The following is an 18,059-nucleotide window of genomic DNA, read 5'->3' on the forward strand; positions in this document are numbered from 1 at the left end:
TAAGCCACTTCTGGCTCAATGGAACACTGAAACCAGAGCAGCGCACAGAAACGCCATTTAACTTCTCGCTAGACCGGTTATTTAAATAAGTTTAAAATGCAAAAATGTGCATTCTCAGAGTATTGGAGAATTACTCTTTTTTTGTAAGCAGGGTTGGCAAACTCTCTTTCTTTAACAATGCCATAGAAACATGGACTATTTCCTTTGAGTGAAGGCTTCATAAGGAGTTCTCTGATCAGTTCTAAAACCATCAACAATGGACCTTGCTTAGGAACATAGGATGCAGCCTTATACTGTCTTAATCAGGCCTTTGGTCTACCTAGCTTAGTACACTGACTGACAGTGGCTTCCCAGGATCTCAGACCAAGTTATCTCCCAGCTGTAGCTGGAGAGTCTGTAGACAGAAGCTGAGAACTTCTGTGTACAAAATAGATGCCCCACCACTGATCTCCAGCCCTTCCTCTCAGTCCTAAAAGCCAGACACAGACGTGTGCCTTAAAAATGTACCACCATGTGTGAGGAATGGATTCTTCCAAATGTTATCCTGCCCTGAAAGGATCGTGTCTTAAGGGAACATTTTTAGAAGAAGGAAATGTGAATGCCATTATTCATTTCTGGCAATCTGCATGGCGTTATATTTATAAAATGGGTAAAGATACTTGGGCAAAGTCTATAAGTGTCCTTTCCAGTAATTTCAGGTCTGGAAGCAAATAAGAAAACTGTAGCTTTAAGACAAATGGAAGCTTAAAGTTAGTGAAGCTGGAGGAGGGTTGGTTCCTTCCTGGTGGTGTGGGAGTCGCTTCCTTCCTTGCGGTGTGAACTGATGCCAGCACCACCCCCAGGAAGATGTTATGAAGAAATCATGTAGACAAGGACAATTATATGGTTTCTTCCCACACAGCTGTTACCTTTTCTCCAACCCTAGTTGACATTCACATGGAAAGAAAACCTATCATTTGCTCTACCCACACAGTTCCTCTCTCCACACAATTCCCGTATCACTATGGGCAAGTGTGAATCAGTTCTGTGTTTGCTAAGAACATAAGAAGAGTTCTGCTGGATCAGTCTTGCGTTCTGTTTTCACAGTGGCCAATCAGATGCCGGTTTGCTGGCTTTTTTGTTTATTATGTTCATTTATTAGACACTTCATAACATGGCTTCTCTGGGTGGCATACATTAATAAGGCCAAAGCAAGATTAAAACATAATAATATAATCAAATACAACAATAAAATATAGGACTAGAACAAAACAAAACAACAGATACCAACCATGGTCAAGTGAGACTATCAGACATTGTGTCTTGCCCTGCTTGTAAATGCCAAGAATTTTATTCATTTGTTTTAAACAAAGCCAGCCTCTTAAACCAGTCCTATGTTTGGTTACCTATAAATGCAGGGCTTACCATTGTTCTTTCACTTGATGGTTTGTGCATCGCCTCATGGCCATAAAAACACTCACCTCCATGTCTGCCTCTTCCTAACTGCATTCTCCTTCTGTCAGCCTTGTGACAGAACTTGTGTGTTCACACACACACACATACACCAATACTCAGCACACCACTGATATGTGTCATTGCTTCTAACCTAAATGGAAGTATATGGGAAAAGCAGGGGGTCAGTGTCCAGTTAAGTGGCTGGTGTCCCCAGAGGGTCTTGAGTATTAGTGATCCACAATTCCCTACAGAGAATTGTACTAGGCATACAGTGCTGTCTATTGTTGTTATCCCAAGCAGGGAAGGAGTAGAAAATTAAGAAAAGGAGACTTAGAAGAACTGTAGGGTGTAAATCAAGCAGACATAGCAGAGGTCTCAAAAGAGACATAGCAGAACATCGGTGGAAGTGAGCTAAGCCAATGGAGTTGTGGCAGCTTCTCCCTCTCTCTCTCTCTGTCTGTCTCTCTCTCACACACACACACCCCACAAAGACACACTAAGAGAAGAAACGGTACTGTACTTCACACAATCACAGACAGAGCACCTCAGCTTACCTTCCTCATTGCCTTCCACAAATGCAAGCCACTCACTGCAACCACAGGAAGGAAGGGGTGGAAAAGGCATCTAGAAGGAATAAATAAGCAAGAACTGGCCCTCGATGAACAACCAATTAAATCTGGAACTTTCAAACCTCATAACTTGAAGAACTATGGGGTTAATGTTGCACAATAGAGAGCTCTGCAATCACTTTGAGTTTCTGATATTACCTAAACTGCCCAAAGAAGAAAGTGAAGAGTTAGGACAGTGGTTCTCAAAGGGTGTGGCATGCCACACTGGTGTGGCAGGAGAGGGTGGCAATAAAGGAAACATTTAAACATCTCAGTGTGGTACACACACACACACACAACCAGAAAGAGTATCCATACCTCTCTTCAAGAACATTAGCTATTATTCAACAGTTCTCTATGATGATATTGTTGTGAACAGGGATTTTCAATTCTGATAAATATGAAAGATCAGAAAAGGAAAAAGCTTCTTTGTACTGAAGAGGAGATGAGCATTTGTTAATCTCAAATTAGACCTAATATAAATGAAATTACCTGGCATAAACAAGCTCACACCTCTCACTGAGTTTGAAGGTGCATATGTAAGTGCCTCATTTATAATTATATTTTGGGAATGATTCGTATTCTGATGTAGCTGCATTGTTTTATACTTTCTGGATGCTCTGCGATCATATGTTAAAGTAATTCTGCTCTGTTATAAATCAAGCACTGCTAATTGTTTCTTTTTGTTTTCCAATGTATTTCTTATCAATAAAAAAAATGGTGTGGCGTGAGCAAATTTTTATTCTGGAAATATGTCCCAGAGAAAAAAGTTTGAGAACCACTGAGTTAGGAGGTGAACAATGGTAGGAAACATGAGAAGCCTGCACCTCAGCCACTTTTCATCAGGACTTTTGGAAATTTAGTCAGATTGTCATTGTCACAAGATCCTCGATGCCCAACTTCATATGGATAGTACAAAACATGTGGATATTCAGTCTTTATAACATGAGACAATGCTAGAAAATTCTGCTGGCTTAATTATACAGCTGTATAATAGGTTTTCCATTACTTCCTCTATATAATAGGCTTTGCTTTAAACAACGTTTCCCAAAAGTTTCATTCTCACAGTAACAGAATGCCTCTAATCCTTCTGATTCTCTCCATACAGCTGTTGTTTTCAAAGGATGCAGCTCAGATCCTATTGAAGTCAATGGTAAAATGTCCAGCAAATTTAATGGCGCTCTAAATATGTTGCCAGATAATGCCATCTCCCCAATGATTTTGCAGGCAAATTTGCATGTATAGCTTTTTGACCAGTACAAGTACTGGCATTTTGCAGGCCAGAATAGCCTCTGGATTTCCAATCATGCTGGGTTAAGCCATGGCCAAGGAGCAGGCCCAACTGAGTACTGTACTTATTCTCTCTTTGATAGGAAATGAGTGGAAGCAGCAATGTTTAGTATAGATAACTGGTGACATCTAGTGAGCAATTTATATAATGCACAAAATGTTCCAACAAAATTCCGACCTTGATTAAAAGTGTGGAAGACCAGCTCTTGCAGTCACCATAGGAAAACTTATTGATCAACAGCCTGGGTCCTGATAAGTCTGCAGTTCAGCTGAAGGGGTTTTTCTGTGGATTGGCAGCTTTGCCAATAGCCCTAAGCCCATCAGCTGCTCCTTTCCTCTGGAGAGAAGAGCTTGGAACCTAGGCTGGTAAGTCATCATACACCACATTGTGTATATTTGTGATGGTTTTTAATTGTTGTGAGCTGGATTGGGGGCCCTTCTTGACTGAAATGCAAGGTAAAAATATCATAAATCACTTAACCAATTACATGAGATTTCAAGATTTGAGACCTGGGATTGCATGTGTACATTCACTCCTCCCTACTGCAAGTGTTGGAACAGGTTTGGTGGGTCACCCAGCCATGCTGTTAGGAGTTTCCTATTTAGTTGCAGAATTGAACAAGGAAAATGAAAAGGCAGCAGTACCTCTTCAGGAAAACTTTTGTTAGTCTAGGGTTTACTATACTATTTTAATAATCACACGAGAGAGAGAGAGAGAGAGAGAGAGAGAGAGAGAGTTTCGATCCTATTAATGTTTAATTGTTTTTAAATTATTCCCCCCCCCCCCATGTTTTTAGCTGTTCTTATTTTATCTATGAGCTGCCTTGAGTTCCTGTCAGGGGAAAAAGTGGGGTATAAATATTATAAAAATAATAATATTTAAGCACTTTGTCTCTGCATATAAAGTAGGACCATCGAACCTCTTGGGCTTGCTAATCAGAAGGTCGGTGGTTCGAATCCCCGCAATAGGGTGAGCTCCAGTTGCTCTGTCCTGCCAACCTAGCAGTTCAAAATCATGCCAGTGCAAGTAGATAAATAGGTACTGTTGAGACAGGAAGGTAAATGGCATTTCTGTGTGCTCTGGTTTCCATCACGATGTCCCATTGCACCAGAAGTGGTTTAGTCATGCTGGTCACATGACCCAGAAAGCTGCCTGTGGACAAACACTGGCTCCCTGGTCCTGAAAGCGAGATGAGCGCCGCAATCCCATAGTTGCCTTTGACTGGACTTAACCATCCAGGGGTCCTTTACTTTTACCTTTTTACCTATAAAGTAAGAGCGTAAAAGGGCATGGGTTGACTTTCTGATGCTCAGTGGACACAGTGACCCTGATCCAGGTTTAATTATGCCTTGTTGCATGCAACCAAGGGTACCAGAAGGGAAGTGCATCTTCATCCTCATCAAGTTCTCTAGGTGTGGAATAAGTATTAGGATGCACTCATAAGGATTCCAGATGCACATCTACATCACCTATTGGCATGGGCCCCTCTATCTGGATAGAAACATGTGTGCAGGATTTGGGAGGCCCTCAGGCTTGATATGTGTAATGGACACTCCTAAATGGAAGAGGTGAGATGTGCCTGCCCCTAGTAGTGTGTGAAGTGAAGTGTTTAACAGTTCCCATTCACCATCAGGGCCGTCTAAAGCATTTCTGGCACCATTGTGCAAAGATCCCTCCAGCGCCCCCCCCCCCCCCGTTTTCCAGAGTTGTTGTCAACCTTTTCCCAAGCCTCTGCGGGGATCACTCTCCTGTGGAGGCTTGGGAAGGAAGCTGCACGCCCGCCAGCCATATGGTTGATGGGGCACAGCTGGCAGGCATGCAGGGAAAGGGGAGGCTGCCGGGAAAACCGCATAGCTCCCCCACTCGCTGGGGCGCCCCTGAGACGCCAGCGCCCTGGCGCAACGTGCCAGTAAGCCCAATAGGAAAGATGGCTCTGTTCACCATCTTTCTTGTTCTCTAAAGCAGTTCTCCAAGTGCCCGACATACAATCCTCATGAATTCCATATTTGTCAATCCCAACAAACCCTGTAACTGAACATAGATTGGGCCTTGTTTCCAGTGCTGGGCAGAACCTACTGTGTGCCAGCTTCCATTCCTTTAAAGGCTTCAGAAGTCAAGCTCAATGGATGGAAATGCCACTGATGCTTTTGACTGAGGGAATGGTTATTGCTGAATGAATTTCTGTCACATTTTGCTCATCTGAATGCGGCCTCTAAGGAGTTCTCAGCAGACAAACAGCTCTATAGACTCTCTCTTTTTGATATTACATGTGTTTTTGTTCCCTTGAAAGGCTTTTAGCCCTGAGGTAAGGATTAGACAACAACTTAGCAGCCTTAAAAGACTTCAGGAAAAAAATAGCCTGACAGCCTTGAAAGAAGGAGGCCTGTTTTGTTTTTCAAAGGTGTAGCATTGTTTTCTGGGCTGCCACCAACAATAACTGCGGAGAAGAATCAGTTTTACAAATCAAGTAACACTGAAAGCATTACAGAAGTAACATCTTTTGTAACTGTTTATGTTCGATTGATATACCCCACAAAAGACATCTCCAAACATTTTAATATAGATTCTCGGAAAGGAGCTGTGTTCAGCTGAAACACTTTGAACTAATTCAAACAAACCACAAAGAGCGGCATTTTTTTAACATCATGTTGGCAACTGTTATATCTTTGGCAAGACAAATTCAAGGGTATTCCCTTCACTGAGCAGAGCAAATTCTGACTAATGGGTTGAATCCAACGAAACCATCTCCAGGTCTGTTCTGAGGTTTCCTCTAACTCTCCAGAGCAGAGTTTTTGTTTGATTTTATTTTGAACAGGGAGCACAAAGGAAGAGGAGAGGGATGACTTTGTTGGATATAACCCAAAATGTCTCTCAGATGTAATGGTGATGGATGGATATCACTCTTGAATGTGCTCTATTCAATGCCAATATAGCAGAGCCTGAGAATGCTGCTATACTTACATTATAAAATGTCTTTGGCTCTAACTGCTGAGCCCTTCAATTCAGAGGAGGATAGGAATCACACACAGATGAGGATAGGATTTGCAACAGGGCTTGCATGTGGTGCTGTTTAAATTGACACTGGATGCCCGCCCATTGCTTTCCATCAGGATCACATCCACCTGATGATATCAGGTGACTGACAGGTAGGCAGCCCCACCCACCTGCCAGCAGAAGCCGTGGCTACTTTTTAATCTGGCTCACCAGACAAAAGTGGTTTCCCACAATGAACTAAGCATATTCGTTCTGTAAAAGAATATAAACAATAAATGGGTCAGCATTTCTGGAATAAAACTTAACCAATAGGCTTTGGATCTTGTATATGAAACTTCAAAGGAAGAGGACAAGTCAATTCACTTCAAAGCCTCTTATGAACAATCAACTCGGGCAAACCTGAAATTTTCAACAATTGCTAACTGAAATAATATAAATCTATAGCTGAGCAAATTCCAAACCACAAAATTAACCTTTCTCAAAGTTTACCATATTGTTATTCATCAACTGAGCCATCAATGTAAACCTTCCCAGGATAATAAATATCCTGTATTGAAATGCATTGCAGGGGTGTTGTAATATACCATATTGCAAAGGATTCAACCTACAGTGGTACCTCGGGTTACAGACACTTCAGGTTACAGACCCTGCTAACCCGGAAGTAGTACCTCGGGTTGAGAACTTTACCTCAGGATGAGAATGGAAATCGTGCGGTGGCAGCGGGAGGCCCCATTATCTAAAGTGGTACCTCAGGTTAAGAACAGTTTCAGGTTAAGAACAGACCTCTGGAACAAATTAAGTTCTTAACCCAAGGTACCACTGTATTATGGGTTTATTATTGAAGTGTTTACTCTTCTGGGTGTTATTTGATTGTAGTTTTTGATATATGCTCCTCCTGAGCACTGCTTTTGGTTGATTTCTATCCCCTCCAATAGTGACTGGTGGGGCAGCGGATGCAAAGTGCTGCTACTCTCCCAGCTTACAAGTACAGCATGTTACTGCTGCAGTTACCAGAGGGGGAGGAGCAAGGTGTGGGGAATTCAGTGCTGCGCAGTGGAGCACTGTGGAACCAATCTGCTGCTCCTGCCATTATGTGCATGTACATAGGTTATTCAAAATAGGAAATGTGATGAACATCTGAGGCCCTCCTTCACCTGTCACCTTCACAGGAGGTCCAGAGGGCAGCAACACGAGAATGAGCCTTTTCTGTGGTGGCCCCTCATTTGTGGAATGCTCTCTCTAGGGAGAGCCTGGCACCTTCATTACATTATCTTTAGGCACCAGGCAAAAAAATTCCTCTTCTTCCTGGCTAATTAAGCAACCTATGACCTTTTAAATTGGGGGGGAGTATTGTTTTGTTTGTTATTATGTTTGTGCTCTGTGTTTTTATACTGCAAACCACCCTGTGGTCCTCAGATGAAGGACAGTATATAAAATTTAACGGCCCCAGCAGCAACAACAGCATGTATATGTTGGTTATTGTCCCATTTGCTTCTGCATTTAAGAGTTTGTAAGGTTTGGTGCACTGCTGAATACCACACACTAGGCCTTCAAATGTGAGGCCTTACAAATCAACATGAAATGTGATAGGTAAAGGTAGGTCGGCAGCTAAGCCTGCCATGGAAGCCAAGCCAGGAAAAAATACATTGTTGTTGACAGGTCTATAATGCCGTGTTAGACAGCACCCATAGAATGGGATGGATGTGAAAAGCTCACAGAAAGCCACGTTGAATAGAGGGTGGAGGAAGATTCGATAACATTCCAAAGTACTGAAAGATAAAGGCGTGTAAACTTGAAAAGGAGAAAGCTAAACGGATCATCAAACACTGCATTTGGGCTTGAGTGAATGCGGCATTAACATAAATATTGAAACGTTTGCCAATAGCTACACACAGGGAAGCCAGTAATTCTATAGAAAGAAGTACCTTTTCTGTATAGAAGTTAATCAGTACCATGAAGGTTAATGGCAAGGGCCCAGGTGCTGCTGATCCTGGTTGTACAGGCAATGCAGAATCGGAAGCAGTGATATTTCCAAATGATAAACTGGGATTGTTAACCAGCGACCCTTCAACCTGCAGCTGGTGCATATTTCACCAGGTGATTATCCCAGAATAGCTGCAGTTGAAATTGGGCTTGAGAGGAAATAATGGAAAACATTTCTCCACATCAAAGGCAGTATGCTACTGAATACCAGTTGCTAAGAATCACAAGTGGGGAGAAACGTGGATCTGCTTGCAGGCTGCCCATGGGCATCTCATGGGCCACTGTGAGAACAGGATGTGGGCCTAGATGGGCATTTGGCCTGACCCAGGAGGCTGTTCTTACATTCTTAAGTTTACTACCAAACAATACCATTTGGCAACAAGATGTCCTTTACACTCATATATAACCCAGCAGCTCTCCTTGGGCTCTGAGAGGAATTTGTAGGGAATACAAGATTTGCTGAAAGTTTTGAATAGCAGGGGCTTTCTTCTGTGTCAATGTCATTTGTAAACAAGGCCTGACATGAGTATCTTTTATGAGCAATCAGAAAGCACAGCTCTTCCACGCACACACTGTTGTACCGATAACATTAATGCATTCATGTCAAGAATGAAGAACTTGTGGTCCTCCAGATATTGTTGGATGACTAGCTCCCATCAGCCACAGGCAACTTGAACCACAGTCATGGACGATGGGTGATAATGGGTCAAGCAAGATCTGGAGGGCACCGTTAGCTTGCCAGGCAATAATGATGCAATGTGATACTGAAAATCATTGGCACTGAAACATTTCAGGGGTTAAACACATTTTGGCTTTTAAATAAATACTGAAGTGTGATTAGGAGGCTTTCACAGGACAAAAACTTCCCAGATGGTATCGTTATATCACCTCTACACATCTGTCTTTGATTCATTAAGCCATGTATCAAAATTGGATTTCATTTTAATACACACCGGGAGAAAGAAAAACTATGCCATGCTAGCTCTTAGACAGTGGTCTTTCTTTAGCTATAATCCCAGGAGATTTTCTGGATGATCCAGATATCTTTAGAAAGCATAACCTGCACATTTCAACACCACACCTCCTGTCACCTTCAGAAATTTGGAACCTTCAAAGAACATAAAAAGTAAGATTTGCAACAAAGGGATACTGCAAAGACCCAGGGAGGATAATGATACTGCCAGCATCTCCCTAAAAAAGACACCATCATTCCTCTTAGCTAAGAAGCTATATAGCTGAGGAAGCCCAAACATCAATGAGAAAGGAAATAAATGTGAAAACAGTTTTAAGGTTGATCCATCATACAAGTAAATCAAACTAGGATCAGTTTCCAGATCTGGAACTAAGAACTTGAACCTGAGTTTGCTTATTTCCTCTTCGCTACCAATTTGTATTCCTTTTTGTATCATATATTTTTGGCTTGTAAGCCTAAGGGCAGAGTATGTCCTGTAAGCTGCTCTTTACTGTGCTGAGTGGGGCTGATGGGAGTTGTAGCCCCAAATATCTGGAGGACACCATGCCAAGGGCTGTGTTATTTTGTGTGTGCCAAATGTCATAGCAGACTTCTTAGGACCAACCATCAAACAGATCTCTTGTGATTTCTGCTTTTCCTATTTGCAGCCCTCCTTCTCTGGGGATGTGGTAGGGGTTCACGCTTAAAGCTGAATCACACTTTTTGAAACAGTATGAGAACTGAAACACAGCCATCCTTCAAAATTAGCACTTATCCAAATTTTATGATGCTGATCTTCAACCAAATAAGATTTACAGAAATGCCTACATTAGGAGGAAGAGTGCATAAATATGCATATATGAGTGAAAAGAACATTAAAAAATATTAGGGAAAATACTTTGCAAAGATGTGTAGATTAGTCAAAACTTCATATAAATTCAGAAATTTGCCCTAAAATGCTGAAGAATTTTAATAAGGACTTTTTATTTTTTAAAAAAAATAGTGAACTGATATGCAATCGTGAAGAACTGGTTTATGATTGGAAAAATGAGAAACTGAGAGAACCGAAGTTGACCGATTCTTCCATCCCTAGAAGTGCGTGTTGCTCTGCAAGATTACCCTCATCCCTCGACATAGCTATTAGCTCAGTGGGGACAAGGGTGGCATCTGCTCCTGTCTTCTCCCCTCCCTCATAATATTGGGGGAGGGACATGAGAAGAAAGGATTAAACACACCCTGGATCATGGCTGTCCTACATCACCTCTGGTTTGGCTCAAAGCTGTTGGTGAACCACAGGTATTTCCTTAAAAACCACTAATGGTTCATTATTCTAGCCTTTATCTTTAAAAGGTCAGGTATTTTGTTTTGTGGATTTGTAACTTTTTGTGGCTTTTGTGGCCAGCCCTGCTTCAGAACCAACACTGTTGGCCTGTGTTGCTGCTTGCTTCTCTCTGCTCAACCTGTTCATAAGTAAATAAAGAGATACTGCCAGGTCTCAGCAAATCTCACAAAGGAAACTGACTCTGAAAATCTGCTCTGGACCGTCTCATCGCTTGGGGAAATGGGGAACACAAACCAGTATGGGTATTTTTGCTCTTTGCAATTGAATTATACAAAATGCCACGTGTTGGGTGAATTACCATAAAGATCAACCAAGGAATTGATTTCTACACTGATTTAATAAGTGAATAATCTGTATGCCATTTGCACCAAATGAAAACAAATGTTAGAACATAATCTAAATGACAAATTTGGGAGGGAAAGTGGTATTTCTTTTCATATGCATAAATGTTCCTTTGCATTGCTTGCTGCTGAAGACATCTCTTAATATGTATTGGTATTAGTCAAACACTGCTGCCACTATTTTTCTTCCTTCCTTTATAAATATTTTTAATAGACAAGGAGACTTACAGTTTGCATGATATGCAGATCATTAATTAATCTCAAAACTAGCCAAGGTTCATATTTTGCTGTGATTGTTAAACCGGAACACCTACACGCTGCTTAAAAGCTTTGGAAAATCAACTTCCAATCATTTATCACGGGGAAAGGTCAGAACTTATTAAATTCTGATTCTTCATCATGCTCTCTTTCATATGCACTTAATCAAGGTTTGCTTGGAATATGAGAGATTCTCAGCCATTTCTTTCTTTGGAACAACACCCTAAAGCATACTGAATGAATAAATGCAATGATTGGAATTAAGATCATGAGCATGCAAGTGTCCTGCTGCATCAGGGCCAAGGCCCATCTATTCTAGCATTCTAGTCTCACAGTACAGGGCCAGCCCACCTATAAGGTCAGATGAGGCAAGTGCCTCAGGCAGCAAGATGCACAGGGACAGCAGATCCTAATGTCAATCTTTCTCTCCTCTCCCCCTGCCTGTTCTTGATGTAGATATTCCTTCGCCCCTTCTTCCCTGGTGGGGAGGTGGCACCATTTTGGAGTCTGCCTCAAGACAAACTAACCAGATAGAGACATTACTGATGTTTCTAACCTGAAGTAGGATCTGAGGTCCCTGCCCCTGTGTCTTCCACACCGAATGCAGCAATAAAAACATACAATGTTAATAAAGTTATCTGTAAGTACCAGCCATGCTTTCACCCCCACCCCAACGTTTCTGAATCAATAGATGCAGGAAAACCTACAGGAAACACCTACAGCAAACTTGGACACAATGGAAGTTTCAAAACTGACTGTTGATATTTGCTCACGTACTCTTTCTAGCCACCTGTGCTGAGTTTACAAAATGGGTGTGTGGTTCTTCTATCTTTTGTGTTTGCAGCTTGTGTTGCTGAGATACGGAGTCTCAGGCCCCAGCAGTGAAAATAAGCCAAATTGTTTTCTCTTTTATTTGAAACCCAGGCGTTCTCAATCAGATCATACACCTGAGTGACGCTAATGAACTCTTTTATGTGGCTTGTCATAGGCTGTCTTTGGAAAATCAGAGTGATGGAGTACGGTCTCGAGGATTTAAGAAAGAAAGGGACTTTAAACAAACAGTACAAAGCCCAGATCTAAACAGACGGCGAGAATTGTTGTCAGTTCCCATGCTGTCTGGAGTTGCAACATTATATCACATCTGTGCAACAATAAATGATCTGCTTAGTCATCAGCCTTAGGGAGAACTGTTTGGTACCCATCTGTACCTCTTGAAGGGATAGGGTGCCACCCCTGTGCAGGCCTTGTCGTGCCACTTCCGTTGCTGAACAGATTTCCATGTTTCTCAAGTGCATGGCTGGACTTCTCTGCAAATTTAGACTCAATGCTGAGCGATGATGTTGATCTACAATTTTTACAGAGCAAACCCAAGCAGGGGTCAGAGGGCCAAAGCAGCAGATTCACTGCAACATCCAGAGCCATATCAACAACTTTCAGCTGGGACAGAAGATGTGCAGCGAAGCTGTTTGTTTCCTTTTTGCAGCATCAGCTGCCTTATTGTCTCATATCCACTGTAATAGGAACCCGTGGGGCTTCATCAAACTTTGATAGAGTTCCACCTCGCACCCTTCCACCAAGTAAACTATTTGGACATAGTGGGCATTGGCAAACAAAATGTGCAAACACTGACACTTTCTGTCACTTCTGCACCTAACTCATACTGTAATATTTCTCCTGCCGGGGCCTCTCTAGACACTTACTTTATTCATATCTCATCTTTCATTCTGTGAAATTGACACTGACATACATAGGGTCCCCTGGCACTCACCAGACCCAGTTCTGCTTAGCTTCAGCAAGTTGGCCCTGCATCCTGGACTTTGAGACCATGGCCTGCCCGAGACACTTCATACAGTCTATGCAGAAGAATAATGGCATGGCACGCACTCTTGAAGTTTTGCCATACAGAATAAACTCACTGAGCTTTCCTTGAGTAAGATTCAGAGCATGAGGCCAGTTCAAACAAAGCTTCGATGGAACACTTGTAGTTACACAGCCGTTTGGCTGCAAATGGAGACACAGAACAGAAAAGTCTTGTCTCACACAACCTGCCTGCTTCCTTGTTTGCTATGGACCCTCTCCTTCAGGCCCATGCTTCTTCAGATGCAAGCTACTTTCTTCCAGGTTTGTTTTTAAAACTTAAAGAAGCTGGATACAAAGTCTGTGCAGAAGAACAGCACAGGAACAAAAGCAGCTTGCACAAGTGGCATTTTTGAACTTTAAAAGCAAGCAGAAGGGAAAGGGTTAAGCAGCCTCTCTCCCTACCATCCTTCTTGTGCTCAGATCCAGCCTGCCAGTGGGGTTTTTGTTTGGCTTTTTTCAAGGAGGAAATAATCATAGAACTCCATCTAACCTGTTGTCTGAGGTGCTAATACTGAAAGAAATGTTAGCTAATTCTCATGACACAATAGGGCAGGGTTTGTTTGCTTTGGAAGGTGCTCTGTGTCTTAGTGGGAGCCCAAAATAACTAATCAGAAAGTTGTTCTAGAGGGAAAGGTGGAGATTTCAAAACATTCAACGGCAGCCAAGTTGCCAGGAGTACATGCAAATGAACTACATTCATGCTCTGAAACTACATATACTAAATAGATCAGTGTATGCACACAGGCACAAAGTACACAAGAGTTCTCCTTTGCATCCTCAACTCTTTGCAACCTCACTGACCCTCTTTCACACACTGAAGTACAGGCACTCCTCATCAAAGGCTGTGCTTGAAACCATATGTATGAAGCTTTCGTTAAAATCTTGTGAAGTTGGCTTTGAGCACTCCTAGTTATTTTGCAACGAGACTAGAGTAACAGGATCTGGTTTTGTTTTTTAAACTTACCTTCATTCAAATGTTACTTTTAGTTGTGGTGTAATGACCACAAGAGAATTTTACAACCTTGATTTCACATGCAGAGCATGTCATTTGGATCACATGGAGAAAGCTGGAATTTAGCATCCCAGAGCAAATTTCCAAAGAGTGGGCTTCACCATGTGAATCTCTCATGTGGGAAGCCACATTTGTAAACATATTCACCAGACTTGTAAATAGCCTGGTTGCCTATGGTGAGCAAGAATCTCCCCAACCCCTGGAAAGGGAGATTAACAACAACAACAAATGTTATTTTCTTCTTCTTCTTCTAAGTTGAGGCAATAACTGAGGAACATGGGTATATATGAGAAGACAAGGTAGTCATAGAGCATGTTACTTTTGCAAGCTGTTTTCCAAGGCTGGCATTGACCATGTGGAATCAACATACATTTGTGGCAATTGTTCAGATCCATTAAAAGTCAGCAGACATTTGATAATGAGGCATGGATTGTATTCTGTGCCTCTATCCCTTTCTGGCATGGCCATCTCAGAGGGGAAGCAAAAAGAAGCCAGGATTCACGGCTGTCTGAAGGAAAAGGCAGATGTGTTTACAAATACAGTCTCGAGTCACCAATGTTGACTGTGGCTCCAGCCCTCAAAGCACATAAGAGCTCCTATCCACTTTTCAGCGTATCTCCACTGAGGTTTTTGTGGTAAGCCATGAGAAGTGTTCCTAGAGTTACACTATCTAACCACACTTGTGTTATCCCAGCATGGCTGTGGTTTGGTCTTCAAATAATCTCAGAAATCAGCAAACATCATCATACCTTGCATGACCCCTAAGCATAATGAATACTACTGGATGAAAGCAAGCAATAGTTTAAAACTGTGATTCATTTGATCGCTGATTCAGCTCTGCAGTTAACTATTTCTACATCCAGGTCAGACTCCCAATATACACAACCAAGAAGTTGTGCAGAGGGCAAATAAAGAATGGTCCTTGGCCTTTAAAGGGGCCTAATACTGGGATCCAAATGTCACACTACATGTATAGGCTGCATCAACAGTTGTGCAAAAAAGCATCGCGACTGATTTTCTCCCTACCAACAATATTCAATGGTTGAATGTTTTTTGCTATGTTAGGCTGCAGGAAACACACAGCTAATAAGACAGTTCAGCATCTGATCTGCCTGGCTTACTGCACTCGCCAAGCCTCTGAGCAAACTGGCATCTTCCTTTTCTTCAGTCACCTTGGACACATGTCCAGTTATTCCATACTGAAAATATTACATTGTTTACATTCGTTTTTAAAAAGTGGTGGTTTACTGAATTATCAGTGGCACTCACTTTGTGTCCTGTCAACTTTGTTACCCCATTCTGAATAGGATGACAACTATTATAATGGCGAAAATTTACAGCATAGCTTCATACTGTGGGGTACTTGACTATAGCTACAGTGGCAACTCCTGAGGGATGCGGACAACCTATCCCATTAAATCTCATATATCCATGGCTACCACCAGCATAAATCAATGTAGATTTGAACGTGCATCAAAATGCAGGTGCCATCTAGCTGCTCCATACTTTCAGTGAGATGTGCATTAGAAAGCACACACAGATGAGCATCCAAATCAGCATCTGACTTCAGATGCTCTCATTCTACTCCATCTCCTTTAATAGGATGTATATTTGGATACAGCTTGTGTAAGAGTTTCTATATCCTTTTGCTCTTCAAAATAATGTGTGCAAGAATTTGTGCTTGCAATCACCAATAATTTTGTGTTTATCTTGCATTTATTAATTGATAGATTTATATACCAATGGATATATGAAAAATAAATCAGATAGAATCATACACAATTGTTCATACCAGTAGACTATGATAGGACAGAAATCATGGCATCTCTAATAGAGAGCTGAAAACCACATTGGTCCAAAACTTGAGCTTTTCAGCTCATAGGAAATAATTTCTAGATGTCATTCTGAACCTTGACGTTTGTTATATCTTATATGCACATTCTTGCATATCAAAGATTAAGGTTTCATTCTTTCCACACTTTTCAGCCTTTGCAAGACCAACATATTGATGGTGATACCCTTTCATTCCTTCTTCCATTCTCAGCCCCAGCATGTTCTTCTATACAATCCCCAGTGTTTCACAGGCAGCCATACAAGAATACAGGAAAGCTATCAGTGAACAGAAATTTGGGGGAAATCCCAGCTGACTCTACTTTGTGGCAGGATAGGCAAGCTGTTGCCTCCAGATGTTGCCAGGCTCCAACTCACATCATCCCTGAATAGTGGCCATGCTGGCTGGGACTGATGGGACCTGGAGTCCAACAACGTCTTGAGGGCAACAACATTCCCATCCCAGTCTTAAAAAGTAAAGTATTGTTTATTTACTCTTACACACACACACACACACACACACACACACAGAGAGAGAGAGAGAGAGAGAGAGAGAGAGAGAGATGCTTTAAGTATAAGGAATCCATTCCCATTTAGTTGAGTGGAATCAGGATTTTGCTGTTTAAATCTTTTTGCTCTCTTGGGCTATGCAAATATAAAGTTGTCCTTAGCAACCTAAGATTAAAATATGGTTCAGAGTCCTTTAAAAAAAAAACAAAACCAAAAAAACATGATGATCTACAATTTCCAGTAAGTATTCCCTTTTCTTCTAAGCAACCCTTACATTGGAAATTCTTAATGATAAAAACAATATTCCCGGTGATTAAAATACACTTGTGATTATTTATGAAAGCACAAATAATTACCAGTGTTTCTTGCTAGAATTTCCAGGCTTAAAAAAGTATTTGGGTGAATGGATGTATTAAAAGCATGTGTATACATAAATAATACACAGTGTGTTAAAAGTTTGCCATGTCACTTAGGTCCTGTGTTTCCAATCCACAGAGCAATAAAATCTGCTGAAGAATGGGATCAGCTAATACTGTATGGAAGGTTATAAAGGAGTTTAGAGAAATGTGCCACTCACTTGGCTACCACACCCAAAAGCCATGTCTTCCACTGTCTGGTATGTTTGGGATACATCAGAAGGGGCCCTATGTATGCACTGACAAAATTCCATAGAGTTCCATAGGGGACATCCTGGTTGGTCTGGGTCCTGCACCCCTTGTAGAATGATAAGCTTCACAGAGATAATATAATTACTGAAGGGACCTTGTTGGACTCCCTCTAATCCAATGTTCTTCAATCTTGAATCCCCAGATGTAGTTAGACTACAACTCCCAGGACGTACCATTTCCTGCATGTGGCTGAATTTCTCATTGGCACCATCTCTCCCTAATATACTTTTTCTCTGATCCATTTACTGTTGAAGACTCTTGGGAAGAATTACCATGCCTTCTCTCTTTTTACAATATATAATTATTTCCTTAAATAAAACAATGGGGAGTGGAACCATTGGAATGAATGGCCTAACTTAGTAACAGTTATTAATTTCAATGTCTACTCTGAGTAAAACAGAGTTGAATACCAGCCCAAGGGGTGTCCTAGAATGAAGCTCATAGGCCTACTGTGTATATTAGGGGAAACCGAGTGAAAAATTCATTTCAGATTCAATGCCAATTTTTCAAAGATTATGAGGAACATTGGGCCTGATTCAGTGAAGCCTCATCATGCACCTGGTCAGAATGGGGGTGGGGAAAGAGAAACCAACCCCATGCAAGCCTGACTTGTGAAAACTGTAGTATTTGTTAATCCATCTTTTGTCATTACTGTAGACAAGCACACCGACAAGAGGTGATGAAGTATTTTTCAATTTTCATGGCTGCATTAAGAGGAAAGGTGATTAATTGCACAGAGGTCTTGGTGTGAGAGTCATTACTCAAAAAGGAAACACCCAGGAAGAAATCTATGACTGCATGAAAAAAGGGAGGGCGTCAACATGCAAGAGGTGCAGTCATCGGGCAAAATATTATACCTTTCCAAACTAGCCAAAACCACAATAAGTGGTTGATTTTAAAAAATAAAACCTTTTGAAAAGAATTCAGAAAGTAACTGTATGTACATTGTGGTTACTTCCCAGACAATACTGTACAT

The 18,059-nt window shown here is 41.5% G+C and overlaps 1 long non-coding RNA gene across 1 annotated transcript; it reads right to left on the reverse strand.

Moving 5' to 3' along the window:
* Window positions 1–1,460: 1,460 nt before the first annotated feature.
* LOC307215614 lies at window positions 1,461–13,009 on the reverse strand. The gene is made up of 3 exons (XR_013838590.1): window positions 12,972–13,009; window positions 1,989–2,058; window positions 1,461–1,585 (listed from the first exon to the last, which is right to left on the reverse strand). It is a non-coding gene; the product is annotated as an uncharacterized lncRNA (long non-coding RNA).
* Window positions 13,010–18,059: the final 5,050 nt, after the last annotated feature.

Source organism: Podarcis cretensis (assembly GCF_951804945.1).
Source record: "Podarcis cretensis genome assembly, chromosome: 4".
NCBI lineage: Eukaryota > Metazoa > Chordata > Lepidosauria > Squamata > Lacertidae > Podarcis > Podarcis cretensis.